We start from the raw sequence: 14,125 nt of genomic DNA, 5'->3' as shown, positions 1-14,125 counted from the left end.
TACGGCATAGTTTTAAAAGTTGGAGGACAGCAGCGGTGCGTGTTTTGTAGATAGGTGGCGCTATTATGCTGGGTGAAAGGCGGCGACCAGCACAGGTTGGGATACAGAAGTGAGGCGAAATGAGATTATAGCGATACTGTCAGTGATAAAAAGTGATAACAACGACACCTGTAGATCGTTGAAGGTGTTCCTGCTGCCACCAAACTTCTGGATCCGGATGAACATTTACAAGAGTCTACCCTTCCTTTTATTTCGTAGCCCTTGGTGCAATCTCTCTAATTTGCGGCCAACACTCGTAATAGAGAAAAGTCCAGAATTGTTTTATGCACGTAAAGTTTTCATTGGGGTAACACAAAGTGAAATAAGTCTGCGAATGTGAAATTGTTTTCGTATATTTTTAGTCGGAATGAAAGGACGTAACTTTTTATCAGTGGCTTTGTGTTCCCTTCATACTCGTACTTCCACGCCACTTTTCTGCACTGTTACAACGGCAAAGTTTGTGCGTTGGCTAAGTAGTGTTGCTGTATTTGTTGGAACTCTCCTTGCGTTTGTGATCCTGAAGTGAGGCGCTGTCAAAGATTAAGAAACAAAGGAGTTAGGACAGAAGTCACCAAACTTCATATCGTCGATTTGTTTGAAAAGTTAAGGCAGTTCATCTTTCCCCAAGCACTCATCATATGAACGTCTCTCACTGCATACAGCTTTGAATCCTTTCGTTGCTATCGTGCACATCTTTCCCGAATCGCAGAGCACTCTGGAACATTTATTTATACAGTCATCATTTGCTGCTTGTTATGAATTTTATTATTTTCTATTCTGTTCATTATCATTCCTTTTATTCTGGATTACTGAAGTGCTTGTATAGTGCTTTTGATTGTATATCCCAGTGAGTGAACTGACCATCGTTTGTACAACTGATGGAAACTAAAACAAGAAGGCCAGCATAGTAATAATAATAATAGGAATAAGTGGGTGGTAGGGACACACAGCTGATGCAAGGTGTGTACTATATTATCTGATGTTTCCGATATACAACCATCTTTGGAAAGATGTCATACAACCACCATCAGCTTGTATTTCCCTACCACTCACTCTACACGTTTGTCTAGATGCACAAATTAATAATAATAATAATGATAATGAAAATTAAACCAGTGAAAGTTGCCATGCACTTGTTAATTCAGGCATTATAAACATGATTCTCGAGTTTCAAAATAACACAAAAAACTATCTGGCTCTATCGGTTCTCTATCAGTTTAGTTTTGTGGAGCGTCACTGCAGGCGAGCTTGTCCTCCTCATTACGTGCCCTTGGCCTGCCCCCCCTGGTGGATAAATGTAAAGCCGCTCTGGTCGATGATGAATGAAATAATCCATCATTTTATGCCCTTTGGTTATCACCCAAACATTGAATGAATAAGTAAATAGAATAAGTAAATAGATATAAAACCGTTTTTGTCACTGGTGAATCTTCTAATCCCAGGCATGGCTGTCACCCACCACCCGCCCCACCTCCACCATGACAAGGCACATTGATCGCTTCTTAATTGACCCCTGTCGACCTTCCCTCACTTATCGACCGGTTATTGATCTACAAGGAATTTTTAGAACCTCATTTGACTATCAGACCATTTTTTGAGCTCCAGTGAAATTGACCAGCGTAGCGATCCGTGAGTAAGAAGAAAGAGGAGTACTAGATTCCACTTCATTACCAAATTCATATTCCAAGTGAAATTAGAGGATTTATTAAAGGTTCTGCTGATGTTATTTTGGTACTTAATGTGGTAGAAATTTGGGTTACTTTGCCTTACTCATGTGCTATACTTATTTATTGTTATATAACTGTAGAGGATGAAAGAAAGTATAGGAAAGTAATGAATAACTTAATACTCACCGCTCTTGTCCCTCGTTGTATCAGTAACCTTGTGTGTGTGTGTGTGTGTGTGTGTGTGTGTGTGTGGCATGGGGAAGGAGAAGGTGCAGTAGGGAGGACAGGTGACTTATTTGTTTGATGAGTGTGTGTATGATTGTATGGATTTCAGGTTCCGGCGCTGTGTGGTTATAGTCGCGAACATTGCATTTGACAGGCCGTAATAGGCTCTCTAATATTAATTATCGTTTATGGGATTTGCAACTCCCCTCCATACGATTTGAGAGCATAATGTTGTAATGAGGATAATGACAGTGGTGGTAGTGTGTGTGTGTGTGTGTGTGTGTGTGTGTGTGTGTGTGTGTGTGTGTGTGTGTGTGTGTGTGTGTGTGTGTGTGTGTGTGTGTGTGTGTGTGTGTGTGTGTGTGTGTGTGTGTGTGTGCGTGTGTGTTTCTGTCACTCGTCCACCTTTTTATAGCAATGTTTATGTCAGTTTATTTATTCATTCATGTAGCTTTGGATCAGTGCGTCTATAAAACTTTTCCGTTCATCTATCTGTCTGCCCATCTGTCTGTCGGTGAATATTGAAGTCTTTACCATTTTAACAAATCTGCAATCTGATTCATATTACTGTTTGTGTCTTTCATTTTCCTACTCACATTATCACTGTCATATACTTAAATACACAAATATATAGTCAGAAGTGTAGCTTAATAAATCAAATACAGACAATAGTTAATAGTATAACGTTATATTTCCTGAACCACGCTTAGAAACACGGAGGATTCATCACCACAGGAATACGAAACGAAAGCGGAATATGGAGCGAGTACCTGCATTGCACTGTAGAGAAAAATAAATGAAGACAACACTTGCGTGAAATACGGAAGCGGCGTACCATAAGCGGCGGCCGGAGAGGACAGACGGACGATAAGGAAGGGTCGGGAGTGTTCTTCGGGAGGGCGGGAGTTAAAATGCTGGACACGAGGGGCAGTAAAGTGAGGCTGAGGACCGCATAACGCCACCGCCAGAGGGAGATGGTTTCAAGGGTCATTTTTACGGCGTTAGCGTCGGCCCGAGAATACTGGGCGCACATTAACGGCGGTGCATGTTGAAGGAAGTGGCCCTCGCTCTCCCGGAGGGTCGCTCGAGTGACGGACAGAGGGCGCCGCAAGAGGAGGACCTACGAAGTGAGGTCGTTGTTTTCCGCTTCAGCCAATTCCGCGAAAAACTGGCGCGGGTGCAGGAGTTCGTGTGGGCTTTGGGCGCGGCGGATGGAAGGGCGGAGATGATCGCGTCGCTGGAGGATCGACAACACGATGCGCCCAAAAATGTGACATGATAACTCCGTAAAGGCAAAAGTCAAAAGTCATGTCGGATTATTTGAGTCCCTCTGAGCCGTGCGATCCACTGACCCACTGACTCACTGGCTCACTGATCCATCCGAAGCGCTGTAATTGGTTTTGCTTCCATTGGTTCGGACTGATGGGTCCCCGGACTCGATAAAAAAAGGTTGGTGAGGCATTACGACTTTTTGGTTATTGTACGTATTGCAAATGTGATTTCGTATCACTATAATGTCTGCTCTTGACGCGAGGGAGGCTCCATGTTGTCTAGTGTCGGGAAATGTAGCAATAAAACTACAATAAATAAAGACATGACAGGAAGGGACAACTTTTCTCGCACCACCAAGAATAAAAAAAAAAAAGAACAGTCAAGCTATTAAATGAGACGAGAAATCTAAAACACACTTATGTAAACAATACTTGTCCTCATTATAACTGGTCGTCTCTGAGTATAATGAAAGACGAATGGATTGAGTTACGGGTAGCAGGGATAACAAGAGAACACTGTCATTCTTACCGCGAACCTGTCCGAAGGTGGAATCAAAGCTGTGGTCGTTTCAGATACTCATGATCAGTATCCATGCTATATACGGGTCAGCCAGGGAGTGTGTAAGTGTAGTAAGGGTTGTCACCTGCCCCGGCGCCTCACACACACTGCAGTCTGAACACACACACACACACACACACACACACACACACAGAGAGAGAGAGAGAGAGAGAGAGAGAGAGAGAGAGAGAGAGAGAGAGAGAGAGAGAGAGACGAAAATAAGGAAGTGTCTAGAAATAATGGGTAATAAGAGCACGAGTCAGTGAGTGAATAGGAAGGAATGAGACTGATGACGCGCTCCCCACTCCCTGGCTGACCGACCCGCCTATGATATGCATCCTGCTTGTTGTGAACGGGAACACGTGCACGAGACGATTACCGGGAACACCTTGAGCAACATCCCTTTGATTACCTCCCCTTATCACCACCACCACCACCACCACCACCACCTGCACGATCATCCTCATCAGTACCATCAATAGCCACGCAACACACGATAATACCTTAGCTAGTTAAACATGTGTGCTGAAAGTAATTAATGCGGCCCTCTGACGTGATGCTTTACAGTTTATTAATTAAGTGTCAAAGGAGAGGCATTGGTAGTGGTGGTGGTGGCTGTGTGGTGTGAGCGTAGTACTTATCAGCAACATTCCTGCTTACCAGAGTAGAACCGGTCATCAAACATATAAGTTAAGGGAATTGATCAAAGGTTTATTATAGCAAGGAAGTGTTTACTCTCGTGTGGTCTTGTATACAGAGTCCCATAGGTTATTGATTCTTCAGGGGAGTCTCAGCAACTCTCGGTACTCCGCATGGGGACTGTGTGTTGGGAATAGACGGTGTTCCTCGCGGGTATCGATCTTGGTTGTGGCGTGTAAACATGCGGCGTGACAATGTTCGGAGAGTATAATGTCCTGCAGTGGTGGTGGTGCCTCGTGTACTGTGCACGTGGTATTTGTTCTGGTGATGCATGAAAGTCCGATACTGGGTGATTTATCAAGCTGTCGCCATCTCGAAAGGTAGTGGTTGGGTGATAAGAGTTCATGGAGGACAGTATTCGTGTGGGGAGAAATAAAGATTAATGTATGACATTATCATTTGCAGTCGAGTGTGCTTGAGAGCTGAGGAAATTTGCTTCTGCATAAATAACTTCACAAAAAAAAAAAGGTGATCATTCTTCTACCAAACAAAGAAAAGAGAAAAAAACAAACTCATTTTCCTACACACACCCCGAAACACTTCACATCTAGAGAAAATGAAACTTTAGCCTCAGTCCAAGTCCCATTAGTCACCGATTTTGCCGTATATTATGTACTACTTTCTGTGTGGCTGAAAAAAAAAAATGCTTTGTACATTTACTTTTTCCAGGCGAACCATCACCCTGCACTCTCACACTGAGCCAACACTAGGACTTGATGTTTTGCTCTCAGTTTTTTGCTTACTATTTTATTTACTCACGGGTTCCAGACGATTTGTTGCTCCATTTTTATTCCTTTTGTCGGTAACTGTCGCTTACTCGATCATTGCCTTAAATTATTCAAAAGTTTATATTCATCGTGGCCTTTAGTGGCGCATTGACAAACATCTGAGTGAAAGGAGAGTTGTTTAGACATTAGAGTGTATTGACAGTTTTGCTTTCTGAAAATCACGAAAAACAAACGCCAGGTGGAGAGTTACAGTTAAATAAGGAGCGCGTATAAGCTTATTAACAACTTATTACTTTCAGATTAGAAACAGAAATGTTCATTTTTAGTAAAGTTAACCGAAACGCTATGAAACACAAACCTATGTATTTTTCAACCTTTCCAGTGGAGGCGGAATAGTAACAATAGACTTTGAACAAACTTTTTATGGCAAGATATAGAAAACGTTATATTTAATCAAACGTATAATTGCAAATCGACAGTGAGAGGCGATGTTGAAATATTCAATGTTACCACGAAGCGGGAGAACTCAATGGCCTTGTATGAAGTCAATGTTTATTTTTGAGGAAAGGTAAATATTGCCCTTTTTTCTATTGCTGTGGCTTTAGCGGGAAAGAGGATCACATGTATAATTAGACGGGAAAGAGAGAGTTATTTTTCCTCTATCGACCATTTGCGTATTGGCACATCGCTTGCTTTTCACTGGGTCCATTACTGTCACTTTTCATCGATGTGTCGCTCGCCATTACACTCCATTATCGGGCTAGGCAGGCGTGGCGGGCGGTGGGCTCACTTATTCGCAGTCCACAGAACACAGCAGCACCAAAGGTCACCGCGGTGCTAGATGCTTGCCAGATGGATAAACATTGACCTTCATTAAGTTAAGACATTGAAGGTCCACTCATTACATTTATATTGATAACTTATTTATTTTGTGGCTATGATGTTTTGAAGAATACATCACCTTGTCCGGAATACATACTTTATTTGTATAGCTTGTTCCACATACCCTTCATGCACCATTATCATCTGGGTAATAGATAAATTGAAAACAATTTCTTTTGTGGGATGGGGTAAGTTCACGTGAACATGTTGATTTATTTCATAAAAGAGAACAAATTTGCCAGTATGATTCTCCTGTTACTTTCACGCGTACAAACATAAATTCCAATTACTATATTCTGTTAACATAATTTTTCAAATGCGTTTCACCACGAGTTTGGTCTCATGAACATTATTTGCCTTAAAGCACATGCGTTCCACGCTCATGTTCCGTGAATTAATGTATGATATGCTCATGTACGTACATATACAACTGCCGCTCGCAAATGTTGCAAAAATGAGGCCACAGTCCGCACTTCCACCATCACCAATCTATACTGTGAATATATATATATATATATATATATATATATATATATATATATATATATATATATATATATATACACATACACACACACACACACACACACACACACACACACACACACACACACACACACACAAGCCAACACTAGCCATGTATCGGTGGGCTGCCGTTCCAGGCTCAGGAGGCAAATGAAAGTGACAGCTTCCTTGAGGCTGAGATCGATGCACCACCAGTGGAGGCCACCACACGGCCACGCCACGCTGGATCCAAGGTAAATAATTTCACTGTCACTATACGCAGGTGAAAAGTAGAACACCCAGGAGTATCAATGTGTGTGTGTGTGTGTGTGTGTGTGTGTGTGTGTGTGTGTGTGTGTGTGTGTGTGTGTGTGTGTGTGTGTGTGTGTGTATGTGTGTGTGTGTGTCTGTGTGGGGTCATGTTTTTCTTTACTCCTACCAAATTACCATCGCAAAGAATAACAAAGTACTGTACACCGTCTCTCCTCTAAGCTCTGCGCCTCTCCCTTTTCCTGCCGCGGGGTGAAACAGAAACAAATGGATGTCTGGAAGAGAGAGAAGAGAATATTATAAGTAAATTCTCTTAGTCCGGCACTCGCCGTGTCTTTGGGTGGATCGACTGGTGGAGCGTGTAGTTATTCACCACGCTCCATCTTATCAGACATTCCTAGCTCTCCATCGTTTATTCAGTTTCGTTTCTCTCCCTCCTTTATTTTTTATTTTCCCTGTTCGCTACCTTCTTTCACTTCTTTGACTTCCTTTCTTGCCGAATTCTTTTTTTATTCTTTTTTCTTTTTCCTTAGCGTCTCTGCACCATTTACTTTCTCCACTTCACCTTCAGCCTCCATATCCTTATCTGCTTTCCTTTTACCTTTCTTTCTTTCTGTTTCCTAGCCCATTTTAACTTCATTCTTTTACCTCCTTATCTACTTCCTTATTCGCAGTCATTAGTTTTCTTTTTCTCTCCTACACCTTTTTCCTCCTCGTCTCGCTCGTGTATTTCGTTGCGTGCTGTATTTCTCCTCCTAGCCTTCCCTTGCACATGTTCCAGCTACCTCAAAGTCTGCAGACGGGCCAGTGATTCCGATAGCCACGGTAAGTACGGGCAGTGGGATGTTCCGCCTCGTACATCAGGAATTATTCATGGTGAGGAGCCTGAGAGTTCTTGAGTCTAGAAGTTGTAAAAGCTTTGGGACTTGTTATGGAGGGGAGGCATCAGGTTTCAAGGTTCGTACGTGTGTGTGAGAGAGGCAGAGAGAGTGAGGGAGAGAGGATATTAGAGGGAATGGGGCAATGGTGGATGAAAAAAGTATAGTCACACATCAGTGCATGCCACTTTGCTATACGTGTACCGGTGCTATGGAAGACTCGCTGACTCTTTGTTTACGGATTGAACTTAAATTTGACGCCGAGTGGATGGAATATTCATTACAGCATCTCTATTATGTACAGCGAGGAGTGACCTAAAGTTATTTTCTGTTGATATTCACACTTAAAATTTACATCTCCTACTGTGTCAAAATGCGGAGTAGCAAAACACTCACTCACTCACTCACTCACTCACTCACTGCTAATTTGGATAATTAAAAAAAAAAAAAAAATGTTTCTTTCACTATATTCATTTAAGTACACTCAGTTATGGTCCTTCCTCGCCATCTTGTGTCTGTTTCCTTGGCAGCAAGTGAGTGTCCGTGTCCGTGTTTGTGGTGATAGTCTCCCTTCACACCGCTGGGTTGTTCGTCTGTCCTTGTTCAATTGGTGCGTATTCGGCTCTGCTGCTGGTATGACATGTTATCGGGTCTCTGTCCAAACCCACTCCTCCTCCAGTGTGGCGTGTCTTAGCTGCTTCTCCTCTTCTCAGCATTACGTGTTGCTAAATATACTTGGTCCAGTTTGAGAAAAGCATTATTCCTTATTTCTTCCTCGTTCACCTGCTTTCCAGATGTATTCATGGTGTGATATTAGTGCATAAAGAACGCCTGCTAAACGCTGCTCTTAAAATTCATACAAGAAAGAAGTGAAAGAAAAGTAAGGTATCTATATTTTTTTTAGTCTCAGAGCTTGAGTAACGAGGGACGCCAAGTCATAATTACACACTAACGATGTTTTGTGTGGTTCTAAGACTCAAGTAATATTCCCTACTCATTGCTGAAAGACTTCCGTGTGCTTAAAGGGGAGACAACTGTAATCCTCGCATTTATATTACCAGAGTAGGGGTTGCAACGCGTCCAGCAGGTAATGAATGGGTGTTGCTGCAGTGTTTCGGGTTGTGTTGTGCTGGGAAAGTGTGCGTGTGTTAATGTGCTGGTGGTGGTAGTGTGTGTGTGTGTGTGTGTGTGTGTGTGTACGAACATTCCCTGGGACTAAAGTTTCTGCCTGTATGTTTGTATGTCAGTACGTACGAGCGCCCTTCCCTTCCAGTGGTCGTAGTAGTAGTTATTATTGTTTCCCAAGACTGTTTGTATGTACTTCTCGTCTCCCAAGTCCATTGAAGCAACTCTCCTACTTCTGTCTTCGATATTCACGAAGTCACTGAGAAAACACACATTACCCTCCAAGTCCCCTTCCCCAAGCATCCTTCCCTCTGATCCAGCACCGCCTCCCTGCGTGTCCCGGAGCCTAGAAAGCAAGAACAAAGGGCCTCGCCTCCTTGGCCTGACAGCGGCACGTCACAGGGAAGGCGGCGGGCAGCAGGGGCCTCGGCTAGCACCATGTGAGGCACGACTGCGGGAACAATCAAGCTTATGGTCCCTTCCACCTACTGGGAGAGGCACTTCCACGCAACGACGCACTAACGTTCTGTATTCATAGCAACACAAACACGGCCACGGTGCGCAACAACAGGCAGGGAGGACAAGGACGCTGGCTCTCTCTCTCTCTCTCTCTCTCTCTCCCTCCTTCCTAGCTAGCCTCCTGTTGCTCCCTGTTGGTATTTTTTTATTGCGTGATCGTGTCAAGCGTTTATAATTAAGTTACAACATGCACATGCACAGAAAATAGCAAGCAAAAAACGGTGTATAACCAGACACTCATACACGCACACGCACGCACGCAAACACACACGCACTCACGTATATCACACACACACGCACACACACACACGCATGCACGGACTCTAGACTTTACACCTGCATCGATGGTTGCACTAATGGGCGAGTGTAAAAATTAAACCCTTTTTAGGCAACTTCGGACCTTTAAACAGGAGCTGAAATTACCACAAAAGCGAAAATAATCCTTAATCACTCAGGCTTAACGGTCAAAGTTGCGCACTGTCGTCCCTTCCGCGCCATAATGTACTCAGGATGCCAACATTCACACACACACACACACACACACACACACACACACACACACACACACATACACACACACACAGGTTACGTGCAAGAGTATATACTTCTGAACGACCCAAACGTGATGGAAGAAGAGAAGGAGCAGGAGGAGAAGAAGGAGGAGGAGGAGAAGGAGAAGGAGGAGGAGGAGGAGGAGGAGGAGGAGGAGGAGGAGGAGGAGGAAGAGAAGGAGGAGGAGGAGGAGGAGGAGGAGGTGGTGTTGGTGGTGGTGGACGAGAAGGAGGAGTAGAAGGCAATGCATACACTAAATGTGGAAGGTTAAGATATATGGATAGTCGTGAAAAATGGAGGAGAGTGGAGAAGGAGGAGGAAGAGGAGGAGGAGGAGGAGGAGGAAGAGGAAAAAAAGGAAAATTTTTTATGAACACATAAGCTGTAAAACATATATGATGATAATTTATTAGTAATGTACTGACACCATCACCACTAACACAGCTATTGCTACTCTTTTTGTTAGTGATGGTGTTAATGGTAATGTAATTCCAGATAATGATGATAATGGTAATCAATCCTAATGGCGATAATTACCATCATTAATTAAGTGGCTGTCATTTTTTCATTAACAAGCATGTCCAATGTTGCATGCACACTGATAATGATTACACATGTCAAAGGATTATCATTATTTTTCACGTTTACTGGGTTTTTTTTTCTAAATTTTGAGCAGTTTTGTGTTGGTGGTAGTGTGTGTGTGTGTGTGTGTGTGTGTGTGTGTGTGTGTGTGTGTGTGTGTGTGTGTTTGTGTAATTTTCTCGGTGTTTGTTTCTATGTGTGTTCTCTGTCAGTCGATCTATCAGTTTCTATATACGCGTACAGCACTTTTATTTCTCCCTAACTTTCACAAGATGTTGGTTCACGTAGTTTTGTGTCGGTCGCAGTGGTGTTGTATGTATGTGCATGTGGAATTGTCTGTATATGCGTTGTCTGTCATTCCATCTGTCAAATTCTTTATACAACACTTTTGTTTTTTCCCAGAGCTTCACAAAATGTTTGTTCACGTACTTTATTGTCGGTTGTAGTGGTAGTGTGCGCGTGTATGTGTGTATGTATGCGTGTTTGTCTCTATATGTGTTGTCTGTCAGTCGATCTATCAGTTTTTATATACAACACTATTATTTCTTCCTAATTTTCACAACATGTTGATTTACGTAGTTTTGTGTCGGTCGCAGTGGTGTTGTACATTGTAAGGGAAAACATTGCTGCTTTTTATCGGCCAGTGTGAAGGAGGCAACCACGCGTCATGCTGCAACGAGAAGAGTGCGTGACGTGACTCCCATAATCCCTTGTATGTGTGTGCATGTGTGTTTGTCTCTAGATGTATTGTCTGTCGTTTCATCTGTCAAATTTTATACACAACACTTTAATTTCTCCCTAAGTTCCACAAGATATTGGTTCACGTAGTTTTGTTTTGGTTGTGGTGGTGGTGTGTGCGTGTATGTGTGTATGTATGTGTTTTTCTCTATATGTGCTGTCAGTCAGTCGATCTGTCAAATTCTTTATACAACCCTTTTATTTTTTCTCTGAGTTTTATAAGATGTTGATTCACGTTCACATCTCCTCTACATCGCCTCTACACCTCGTTTTCTTGAATCCAGAAAGACGACACTGCCTCACGAAGTAGTGGTAGCGCCGTGACACGAACATGAAGCTATTTTTTTTTTTTTAACTTTAATAACTTTTAATGCAACAATTTATATTCCATGTTAAAATCTGGAGTCGTGACAGCCCTATTATTTTGCCTCGTTGTGGTTTTATTTAAATTTTTCTGGAAGTTTTAGTCTTTTTTTTTACATACGTATGTGCCACTTTTTAGTAATGACTTTTGTTTTATTCTTTATAATAGTTTACTGATTCATGATTGCCTCTTTTATCGTGGCTCTTGTTTTAGACGGTTTTAACCCCTTCAGTACCTTGACGTGTTTTCATCTTTATTCTGTTTACTATTTGAAGATTTTACACAGCTTCAGAAACTTATGGGGGGGGGTTAAAATAGTGAAGACTGTGTGCATTAATCTTCTGACCCCCATAGACCCCTCCAGATGTACATAAAATCGTCTAATCATACCCAAAACTCGTAGTAAAAATGCATCCCAGTAGTGAAGAGGTTAATTTTTTTACATATATATTTGCCACTTTATTTTAGTAATGACTTTTTTTTTTATCCTGTTTAATTGATTACTGAATGATGATTGTCTCTTTTCTTGTCGCTCTTGTTTTAGTTCATTTTTATTGCATTTTTGTGATTCTGCTACCATTTTTTTTAAGTATTTCTATCTCAACCTTATTTTTGCTCTTCTTGCCATGTCCTTCTTTCCTCAAGCTTTTTCCTTTCCTTCCTCATTCTTCTCCTCCCTTTCATATCTGTTTTTGTGTATCCTCCTCGTCTTTTTCTGTCGTCGTCCACCATTCACTCCTCCTGCTTCTTCTCCTTCCCTTCTTTGTTCTCCTCCTTCTCTTTTCCTTCAAGTTAAAGCTGCAAAGTGCTAATGAAAGCTTGACTTCTCGGCACCTCACTTCAGTATGCATCTCTCTACAAACGGAGCGTCATGTCAGCCTCTTCAGTGGAGTTGAAGTGTTAGTATCTAGTGTTTGTTTCCTCCGTTGTGGTGGTGGTGGCGGTGGCGATGATAGAAGCTGTTGTTGTTGTTATTGTTGTTGTTGTTGTTGTTGTTCACGGTCAAGTTTAATCGTGCTAGAAATTGCTGTGGATGTTAAAGTGGTGGTGGTGGTGGTGGTGTTGTCGTGGTGTTGTGGTGGTGGTGGTGGTGGTGGTGGTTTAAAACTTTACCAGGTGTTTACTTGTTAGTGCTTATATATATTAAGTATTTTTTTGTCCTCTTTTTTTGCGTGCGTGCGTACGTGTGTGTGTGTGTGTGTGTGTGTGTGTGTGTGTGTGTGTGTGTGTGTGTGTGGAGTTCGTTAGTAGTAGTAGTAGTAGTAGTAGTAGTAGTAGTAGTAGTAGTAGTAGTAGTAGTAGTAGTAGTAGTAGTAGTAGTAGTAGTAGTAGTAGTAGTAGTAGTAGTAGCAGTAGTAGTAGTAGTAGTAGTAGTAGTAGTAGTAGTAGTAGTAGTAGTAGTAGTAGTAGTAGTAGTAGTAGTAGTAGTAGTAGTAGTAGTAGTAGTAGTAGTAGTAGTAGTAGTAGTAGTAGTAGTAGTAGTAACAGTAGTAGTAAGACATGAGTGATTTTAGTAGTCTTAACAGTGATGCCATAACATTCCTTCACCATCACTTTATTGCCCCATTCACCGCAAAATTCTAATAATCCTCATTTTTAATCCTCAGTTTTTTTTCCAGCCTCTTTTCCCTCAATAAATTACCGTCTCTTACTACTGTTTCCTTCTTCTTCAGTATCTAACCTTCCTTGACAAATCCTTACCCTTACCTTAATTATTCTCACCTCCAGCACCTTCGCTCCCTTTACATACTTTCATATCTCTACCTTCATTTCTCTTTCCCTCTTCCTACTCTCATCTCCCCTCTGCCTTACCCCTCTACGTACATTTATCTCCCCTCTACTGTAATACCCCTCTCTTTCTATCTCCATTTTATCTGCCCCATATCTCCCTTTACCTACCACCTTTCAACGATCTCTCTTTCTCTCATCCCCTCATCCCCACGCCCTCCCTGCTCTTTCCCCTCTCTATCGCTCCAATTACATAACCCTCATCCCTTTATCCCTTTACCCAGGCGCTCTTCGTCTCATTCCCTTCGCTTCGTCACCGCCCCATCGTTCCTCGTCACGCCCTGTCTGTCCACCTCCCCCCTCCCGGAGATCCTGGCTGAACTGTGCGAATTACTGGACTGAACCTCCCGCGCCTAAAGCTGTTAGACGAGAGAGACTTTGTTTACTGTGGATTTGCATTGTTGGTTGAGGACTCGTGGAAGATCCTCTCTCTCTCTCTCTCTCTCTCTCTCTCTCTCTCTCTCTCTTGCTTTTTTCTTGTTTTTTTCCTTTTTTCTTTTTCTGTCTGGTTCTTTTTTTATTTTTATATATTTTTATTTTTACTTCGTCATGGAAATATTTGATGTGCTATAAAGAACGATGATGTTTTCTTTTCATTGTTGTCTCTCTTTTCCTTTTTGGTTGTTGGTGTTGGTGGTGGTGTTGTTGTTGGTGGTGTTAGTATTATTGATGGTGTTGGTGTTGCTGGTGGTTCTGCAGTTACTCATATTCTTTTCAAATTCTTTTTTTTTTTTCT

The sequence above is a fragment of the Portunus trituberculatus genome, chromosome 19, assembly GCF_017591435.1.
Source record: "Portunus trituberculatus isolate SZX2019 chromosome 19, ASM1759143v1, whole genome shotgun sequence".
NCBI lineage: Eukaryota > Metazoa > Arthropoda > Malacostraca > Decapoda > Portunidae > Portunus > Portunus trituberculatus.
The sequence above is the reverse complement of the archived record's forward strand: the minus strand, read 5'-3'. Positions refer to the sequence as shown.